Consider the following 10,169-nt stretch of genomic DNA (forward strand, 5'->3'; position numbering starts at 1 on the left):
AGCTAACCCACACAGCTCACACGTACACTAGCTGCAGTTGCCAACCAAACCTCCATGAAACCTACCCTGTTGAGTAATAAGTTCTTCAACTTCCTTTATACTCTGACACATCTTCTCTGTGAAATCCACGTATAAAAGCATTGCTTTCACCCACTCTGTCACAAGGTTTTGGACTTCGCCATTGATTCTTCAACATTTTCCACCATATCTGGACTTCCGCCTTGAGTTTCTTTCTCGGCTGCAGCTCTGATCTCATTATAGATTCTGTATCTTCCTTCAATTTCCTTTTAAGGACTCTGTCATCAAGCACTGCCAAATCTCTTCAACACAGGCCTTTACAGCTTCACCTGATAAAATTGTTGTCGATAAAACTTGTCCGATCCATTGAGGATTGTCAACCACCAAACCCCCATGAAATCTACCCTGTTGAGTAATAAGTTCTTCAACTTCCTTTATACCCTTTGACACATCTTCTCTGTGAGATCCACGTGTAAAAGCATTGCTTTCACCAATTCTTCCCTCAAGGTCTTGCACTTCGCCATTGACTCTTTCAACATTTTCAAACCATATTTGGACTTCCACCTTGGGTTTCTTTCTCGGATGCAGCTCTGTTCTCATTATAGATTTTGTGTCTTCCTTCAAACCATTCAATTCCTCCAATTTCCTTTTAAGGTCCTTCATTCGCTGATCAAGGCTTCTATGATTGTCCAAGTGTTTATCTATCTTATTCAGGACAAAGTCCATGGCTGCAAGTCACAAGCAATATGTTAGAAACTAAATAATAACGCATCATTAGGTGAATGTATCTAAACATGACTAAAAATATAACTTCATTTTATTCTTAAAAATGTTTAAGAAACTATAAAGATGTAAATCAAGAAGTTTCGCCCTCTCACAGTAATCAAATCAAATTAAACAGAAATTTAAGAGAGTGAAATTTCAAAACTTCAAGGCATAAAATTAAATCATGAATAAAAACAAAAACTGAATTATAAGATACTTTTTGGGTACATGGCTGTCTATAAACAAAATTTAACAATAAATTTAGGTATATGACATAATGTATAATCAAATGTCTTTTTTATTCTTTATAGTTGACAAAAAAATTTAATGAAAGATCCTATGAATAGACCTCAATAATTAAGGGGAGTTTTGTTCTCATTAAAAGTATTGGACTCAAACAGTTGTGTTTACAGGTACGTGCGTTGACAATAATTAAAAAAGATTATGAATATCTTGTAATCACCCAAACTATTTTTAAAAAAATTAATGTTGTTTTATCTTTTTGTTCTCAATCATATATTACTACTGCTTACAGCTCCATATTTGAATCTCTTTGTTAGCATTTTCATTTCATTTTTTTGTCATTAACTGGAATAAATTATATAAAGGCTACTGCGCTGTCTCAGTTTGATTCTTCCTTCAGTTTATCTCGCCTTTTATTTTTTATTTTTAATTGAGGGGTGGCATGGATCATCATCTTATTTGATTAAAAATTTGTTAACTTAAATAAATAAAAATTAAGAAAATATCATCTAAATATGAAAAGGAATCTATTCTACAGCCGTTTATGAGCTTTGAAAAAAAAGAATGTTGAAATTCCATAAATACCTCTTTTGAGAAGTTTGTTCGAAGACGATGATCGGAGAGAAGCAGCTGATGAAGAAAACGGCCAAATGAAGTTCCTTGGTTTGCAGAAGAGCCGCTGTTCACTCACCTGAACTTAAACTAAGCTCACAGAGGAAATTTCTAGGAAAATATGAGGAAGCTCCGCTGCAACCACTTTAAAGAAATGCCAAGGTGAAAGCAAAGAAGCTGCCATGGAAGACTCCCAAATGGAAAGAAAGGACTAACTTTAGTATTTGTTCAAAAAATCTCAACTATTTATCAATAAATATTTAAATAAATTACAGAATTATATTTTTTCTTTTATTTTACTCGGTTTACTTTATTCATAAACGCCATAATTTAAATTTGTAAACTTATAAATAGTGATAATAACCCACCATTTTTTAACCAATGACTAAAATTTACCCTAAAAATTTATTAAGTTAAAGAGTGATCTCCCCAATAAGAAAGTGAATGGTTGAAATCTAATCATTTCTTTTTCTTTTTTTTTTCTTGTCTCACACACCTAGCTTGTAAATGAGTCTTTCAACAGGGATATTTTACATACACAAAGACTCGAACATTTCCTCTGAACTGTAATCTTCTTGTCTTTTATTGCCTAAAATATCAGTGGGACCTCATCTCATCAAAAAAATTTGTAGATATCTAAATCAATACGAAAAATTTTACTTCCCTATTATCTACATGTCATTTAGCATCACTTGGTAGTTCTATATTACTAAGCTTCTCAAAGCTTTCTCTGTTACTCACTATTTCAGGTTAAATTGATCCATTTCAGCTATCGACATCAGTATTGGAGTTCCACCGGCGTTGCTTGAGGAGTAAGATGCATGCGATTAGGGGGCATGTAGGTTGTATTTTGTTTTTATATTCGAGTCTGAGATATGTTTTATTTCTGAATATAATTAAATTTTACTTTTGTATTTATAAATTGTTTTATAATTTTACACATTTCAATATAAATTTTAAATTTTTTCTAGATTTTTACTGTGGATCACTCCGGTGACCCTAATATGACACATCGGATCAGATCGGGTCACCTGCATTAGTCTATGTGTGTTACATAAAAGGCTAAAAAACGAGAAATTTAAAAAGAACCTTAACAAAATAAAATAAAATATTGAGTGATGTTGAACATACTTGTTTAACATACTTGTTGCATCCCATGACCCTATAAGGTCCTCATAAAACTGATGTTGAAGTTAATCTTCGAGAACTTATTGAGTAGTCTTAATGATAAAATAAAATATTGTTCTTTCTAGAGAATTTGGATTCAAACAATTGCATTTGTAATGTGTGTGTGCATGTTGTCAATATAGGTTAAGAAAAATTATAGAAAGATACTACCTTGTAATTACACAGACAATTAAAAAAGTTGAACCCATTTAATATATTTATTTAGGATAAATCTCGAGTTTATCAAAAGTTTCGTCAAGGATAAATCACTCAGAAATTGTTTATTGATATGTTGGTGGAGAATGGTATTTCCGAAAGAATAACGATCGAGATATTGTTCCATTGATAGTTTGCTACCCATTGATAATTGAAATGTATAAATCATTTTCATTCTATTATCATTCAATCTGGAAATTTACTTATGAATAGTATAAAATTATAATAGTTTCAGTTAATTTAATATACACTTTAATATCTTATTTTTTATTTTTATAATTAGGGTATTTATTTTTAATATATAGTTTGTTAACAATATTTTTTTAGACATTTTCAATTCATTCTTGTTTGTATAATATTGTATAAATTATTTCTAGTAAGGTTCTTGACAAATTAGGATATATGATTTGGATATGGATTCCGATATTCATATATATGATTTTTTTGATCGGATACGGATCATAATTTTAATTATTCAAATTTTCAAATATCCGAAATTTCGGATAGGATAATATCCGGTATCCAAAAATGTACACCTCTAATTGAGACTACCACAAACGAATTCCGATGGTGAGAACTGGAAGGGATGAGATAAACATATCTCAATTTTGATCGAATGGTGGAAAAGCAACATTAGTAATGGAGAAGCTTAAGTCACTGCACCATATCTATGTCATTTGGGGTGTTTTTAGGTGAAACCGACATCGAATTTAAATTTGAGACAAAAAAATCAGAAATAAATTTTTTATGATCTTCAATTATCGTCGACAATGATTATCATATTGATATTTAAAAAAATGAAAAGTAAAAAAGAATAAATAAAATTATAACACTCCAAAAATGACAACATTTTGAAATCCGCATCAACATCTTTTTGAGGGAAGTAATATAACGAGGACCACAAATATAATTATATAAATTTACGTATTTGATATATTAGCATTTAATGACTTATTAATACCATTTAATAGTTTAATGACCCAATTAACAAGCTTCATAGTTCAATGGTCAAAATAAAACCTACCCTATGATTTAACGATTATACAAGTAGTTTATCCTTATATTATTTGATGTGATGTGTGAGTTTTAAATTTTATTAAGTAATGAGAATCAATCAAACGATCTCTATAGTCAAAAGGAGTGTCATTTTTCTTTAAGGTTTTAGGTTCGAAGAGCTGCGTCTATAGGGTATGTGCATGTTGTCAATGATTAAGAAAAAATTTGAACATATAATACTCTTGTAATTACTTCGGAGTAATAAAATAATTATAAGTAAAGAATCAATATGTCATTAAGATAAAATTATTTAAATTTGTTTTTAAGAAATTTTGATTTAAGTATCATTTGTTGTTAATGTATGAGTTTATACATCAACGAGACATTAAATTGTGACTTAAAAAATATGAATTTAATTCTATTTATTATAAAAAGAAAAAAAATCATATTTCACATCCACTATAAATATAAAATTTATATGAATTAAATGATATTAGTGATTAAATTGTGACTTAAAAAATATGAATTTAATTCTATTTATTATAAAAAATATGCAAGATTAAATAGGAAAAAAATATCGACGACAATAATCGGCATTAAAATCAGTATCATTAACTACTAACGAAAGATGGAAAAAAAATGCAAGCGGCGTTTTAGAGAAAAGTTTTAACCCTATGAGCGAGAGAATTGTTTTAACCTTAAGAAAATGCTAATTGATTTATCACAAAAACTAAAATATTGGTCATGAATGAGTTATGTATAATATTAAATAATAAAATGAGGAACGACCGAGTCAAATATAAATAATTAATAGAGTTAGAATTCATCAAATTAAGCTTCGCTTAAATAAGAAGATAAAAACACTGTCAATGTTACAAACTCAACTGCTCCGTTTCATCCTCCCTCTACCTTTTACCAAAATCTCACGAAGGGGTCGAAAAGAGACTTGGGTTGGGGACCATCCCATTCCACTGATTCCCACCACTCCTTTGGTCTTATCCGAACTGAAAGATAGAAATTTGCAGATGCAGATGCAAATGCAGATGGTGGGACATTATCAAGTTTGGGAAGATTAAGACCCATCCTCTTTAATTTTGGACAGTATACAATCTCAAATACGACAAGAGAATCACAAACCAGTACTCCACCAGCACTGCAAATGCTCTTCAATTCCGGTAGAAACGCCAACCTCAATTGCCGTAATTGTGGAAGATGAAACTCCGTGATAACCATTCCTCTTTCCTCCGTTTCAACTTCTGATGTTATTATTTCCTCCAATTGCTTACACTTCCGACACTGAGCATTTGTAAATTTGGCGGCACACAGTTTGGGGAGAACAACTTTTCATATTCCCACAATCATTTATATAAAGAGATTTAAGAGATGAAAAGGAGGAAAGTGAGAAGAGGATAAACCTGGAGAAAAGCGGGTATTCTTCACTGCAATCAACATTGCAATACCCAATAACCAATCCCTCAATTTCACGTGGAAGCACAATCTGGTAGTTATAGATGTTACAACGTCTTGCAACAATTTCTTTTCCTTCATTTTCAGAAAACGTATGAAAGTTTACATCTCCCACGTAGATTATGTATTGACGAGGCTCTTCTCGGCCACGACAAGCTTCGAGATACATATTTAAGTTGTGCCAGTCATAAAACCTCCCTTCAAGAGTTCCCTGCAGTTTCTTCAATCCACCCACCTCCTTTCCATTTATCAGAGTTTCACCGACGATCAAGTCTTGAAGACAACAGAGTCTTCAATCCAACTTCTTTAAAAATCCAAGATTTGACAACGATGGAACATTCCCTAAATGTTCACAATATGCAAGCAACAATGAAGTGAGGTTCTTCAAATTTGATAAGGAATGCGGAAGACTCTTGATAGGATTGGAGGAAAGATCAAGAATCTTGAGTTCATTCGTATCATCGAAGAAGCTTTCTGGAATACTTTCTATACGACAACCACACAACAACAATGTTGTGAGCCCGGGACACTTCGACAAGGAAATTGGAAGCTTCTTGATAGGATTTCCGGAAAGATCAATAATCCTAAGCCCATGCATATGCTTCAAAAATCCGTCAGGAATACTCGCTATATTGCAATGAGACAACAACAATGTTGTGAGCCTGGGGCACTTTGGGGGTGACATTTCCAAGGGTATATATAACCACTGATTCCATATGAACGAAACTTTCTCTAGATTCATGCTCCATTCTTGCACATCTGGTGCCTTTTCTAACATCATGCCGGCTTTTACCAAGAATCGAGATTTTGCAGTACGCAATGCCATGTCCCTTAGAAGATCATGCATTTTTACAGATCTTGCATGTTCTTCGTCAGCAAAAACTTCCAACAAGCAATTGCTGATGAGTCTATTCATTATTGCACGACCCCTGTCAAACCCTGCCCTCATGCTATCCATTTCTTCCACAAGCCCTTCTGCGATCCAAAGTTGAATAAGACTTCGTTCTTCAATTTTCCAATCTTCCGGATATAATGCACAACTGAGGAAACAGTCTTGAAGTTTTGGATTCTTTAAACGATCATAACTAAATTGTAATTGTTGGAACACTTCATCTTCGAATCCATTAACACTCTTTTCGCGTAGACTTAATTCATTTAGTGCATTCCTCCATTCTGAAATGTCATCAATGCCCTTCATACAAGAAGCTATAGTAATTACTCCCAAGGGCAAACCTGCACAATGCTTAGCAACTGATCTTGCAATTGGTTCCACCGCTGGAATATTGAGAATATCACAGCCCGCCTTCTCTAAGAACAACTTCCATGCCTCTTCTTCCGTCAGAGGCTTCACTTTAATCATTCTACAACCCATTTGTCGACACACATCAGCTGATCTTGTTGTCAACACTAATTTAGTCCCATTTGATGGCTCAGGAATTCCTATTCTCTCAAGTGAAACCTTCTCCCATAGGTCATCCAAGATCATCATAAACCTACTCTTCTGAGACAACGTTTCAAAGAGCCTCCCTGCCCTTGTAGTTTCATCTTCATCACCAGAAAATTCTACTCCAATTTTACTAGCAATGTCTTTCTGCAGTTTAGCAACATTCATCTCTTTGGATACAGTGATCCAAATCACAATATCAAATTTCCCTGTCTCTTTTAAGAGTTGGTTGTTTATAACCTTCATGATGCTTGTTTTCCCCACGCCACCCATCCCCCAAACTCCAATCTTTGGAACCTCATCATCCATCAAGCAATTCCAGATATCTTCAATACATGCCTTTACAGCTTCACCTGATAAACTTGTTGTCGATAAAACTTGTCCTATCCATTGAGGATTGTCAACCACCAAACCTCCATTAAACTTACCATGTTGAATAATAAGTTCTTCAACTTCCGTAATACTCTTTGACACATCTTCTGTGTGAAATCCACGTGTAAGAGCACTACTTTCGCCGATTCTTCCATCAAGGACTTGCACTTCGCCATTGACTCTTTCAACATTTTCCAACCATATCTGGACTTCCGCCTTGAGTTTCTTTCTCGGCTGCAGCTCTGATCTCATTATAGATTTTGTGTCTTCCTTCAAACCGTTCAATTCCTCCAATTTCCTTTTAAGGTCCTTCCGATGTTGATCAAGGCTTCTATGATTGTCCAAGTGTTTATCTATCTTATTCAGAACAAAGTCCATGGCTGCAAGTCACAAGCAATATGTTAGAAACTAAATAATAACGCATCATTAGGTGAATGTATCTAAACATGACTAAAAATATAACTTCATTTTTTCTCTACAAAAATGTTTAAGAAATTATAAAGATGTAAATCAAGAAGTTTCACTCTCACGAATAATCAAATTAAATTAACATAAATTTAAGAGAGTGAAATTTCAAAATTTCAAGGCACAAAATTAAATCATGAATAAAAATACAAAAAAAAAATATGAATTATAAGATAGTTTTTGGGTACATGGCTGTCAATAAACAAAATTTAACAATAAATTTAAGGTCTATTTACATAACGACTAATCAAATGTTTCTTTTTCTTTATAGTTGACAAAAAATTAAAGGAAGATCCTATGAATCGACCTCAATAGTTAAGGGGAGTGTTGTTCTCATTAAAGGTATTGGGTTCGAGCAGTTGCGTTTACAGTACGTGCGTTGTCAATAATTAAAAAAAGATTATGAACATCTTGTAATCAGACAATTTTTAAAAACTTAATGTTGTTTTATCTTTTGTTATCAATCATTTATTACTACTAATACTATTTATCTGGCATTTTCATTTACAATATTCAATCTTAATGATATGAATTTGCTTGCATTCTTTGCTATTATTTTTCTATTAATTTCTGATTATAAAACAAACTAATAATTTATTCTTATATATTTCCAATATCGAAAACATGCAAATTAACAATCCAATGCAAAATTGATATAATTGTAAACTAAAAGTAATATTACAATAATTACATAATTTATAAGGGTATTTTAAAATGATTTAGCAAAATATTCTTAGTCCAATTAATCAAAATTATATTTAATTTACATTTTAATAAAATCTACATATTTCTTTTAATGAAAAATTAAAATACTAAACGAAAAATAAAAGTTAAATCCTAACCATAAGGAATTATCATAAACAACAAAAAGGAAATTTAATCTTAAAATAATATTAAGGAAATAATTTTAATTAAACATTTAAGGAGAGTATTTTAAAAGAATTCAAAAAAATATTAACATTTTAGAACACAAATCCTAAATAATTTGTAGGGTAAACTACACTGGTGACCACTTAATTATTGTCAGATTTCATTTTGACCACTGATGTATCGATTTAACCAGTCAGACCACTCAACTATTTAAATATTTCAATCAAGTAAATGTTCGTTAATTTTTTAATGGGAGAGGCGGCGTGGCAGTTAAAAACTTGATATAATTATATATTTAGTCCTCAATATTTATACATTCTATCAATTTGGTCATAATATAATTCAATTAAAATAAAATTAATCTCTAATTAGATGATGACTTGTGCCACTACATGATTAGAGGATATTTTCTTAATTTTTATTTATTGATATAAAAATAAAAAAATATAAATATTCAGATGATATTTAACTTTTAATATTTTTAAACAAAATAAGTTTAATATTTTATTTTCAAAACCAAATTCAAATTTTTTATATTTTTAAACAAAATGTATGAAATGATTCATTTCATATAAAAATAAAAATATTTTATATATTAAAAAATAAGTTTTATATTTTTATATTTTAAAACAATTATATTTAATGCAAGATTCAAAAATATAAAAAAATCGAATTCAGTTTTAAAAATAAAATACTAAACTTATTTTACTTTGTTTAAAAATATAAAATATTAAAAATAAATAAATATCATTTGTTTATATGAATACAAAAAAAATACAAAAAAATTTCTTTAAATATGTGATTTGACTGAGTGGTTATGATTTTTTCATCTATGCTTACAGCTCCATATTTGAATCTCTTTGTTAGCATTTTCATTTCATTTTTTTTTTTGGTCATTAACGGTAGTAAGTTATATAAAGGTTACTATGGTGTCTCAGTTTCACTCCTCCTTTGGTTCTTCTCGCCTTTTATTTTTTTCTCTTTAATTGAGCGATGACATGTGTTGTCATCTCATTAAATTAAAAATTTATTAAATTAAATAAATAAAAATTAAGAAAATATCATCTAATTAGATAGTTTAAATTCCATAAATACCTCTTTTGAGAAGGTTGTTCGAAGACGATGATCGGAGAGAAGCAGCTGATGAAGAAAACGGCCAAATGAAGATCCTTGGTTTGCAGAAGAGCCGCTATTCACTCACCTGAACTTAAACTAAGCTTCACCTACAACCGTTAGTATATCTAATAATAATTTTATAGTGCAAGTAGAAAAGAAAAGAAAAGAAAACAAAGTATGTTGGGTTAGGTGCAATGACGCTAATTTTAAGAAAATTAAATTAAAGCCTACTTTTGTTGTTTATTATTGTATTCTTATATTTGGTTGCATGTGATATTTATTATGCGATATTTACTTGTGCAAATTTCACCTACTAACATTGACACGCGTTGTTTTTGCGTTAAAATAATTCTTTATTTAAAAAAATATAAAAATAATATAATAAATGGAAAGTAAAGGTCGATCCTACAAAGATTAT

General features: G+C 30.8%; 1 pseudogene; it reads right to left on the reverse strand.

The window, feature by feature from the left end:
* Nucleotides 1-212: 212 nt before the first annotated feature.
* LOC120202816 lies at nucleotides 213-9,795 on the reverse strand (annotated as a pseudogene).
* Nucleotides 9,796-10,169: the final 374 nt, after the last annotated feature.

The sequence above is a fragment of the Hibiscus syriacus genome, unplaced genomic scaffold, assembly GCF_006381635.1.
Source record: "Hibiscus syriacus cultivar Baekdansim isolate YM2019G1 unplaced genomic scaffold, ASM638163v2 tig00009009_pilon, whole genome shotgun sequence".
Taxonomy (NCBI): Eukaryota; Viridiplantae; Streptophyta; class Magnoliopsida; order Malvales; family Malvaceae; genus Hibiscus; species Hibiscus syriacus.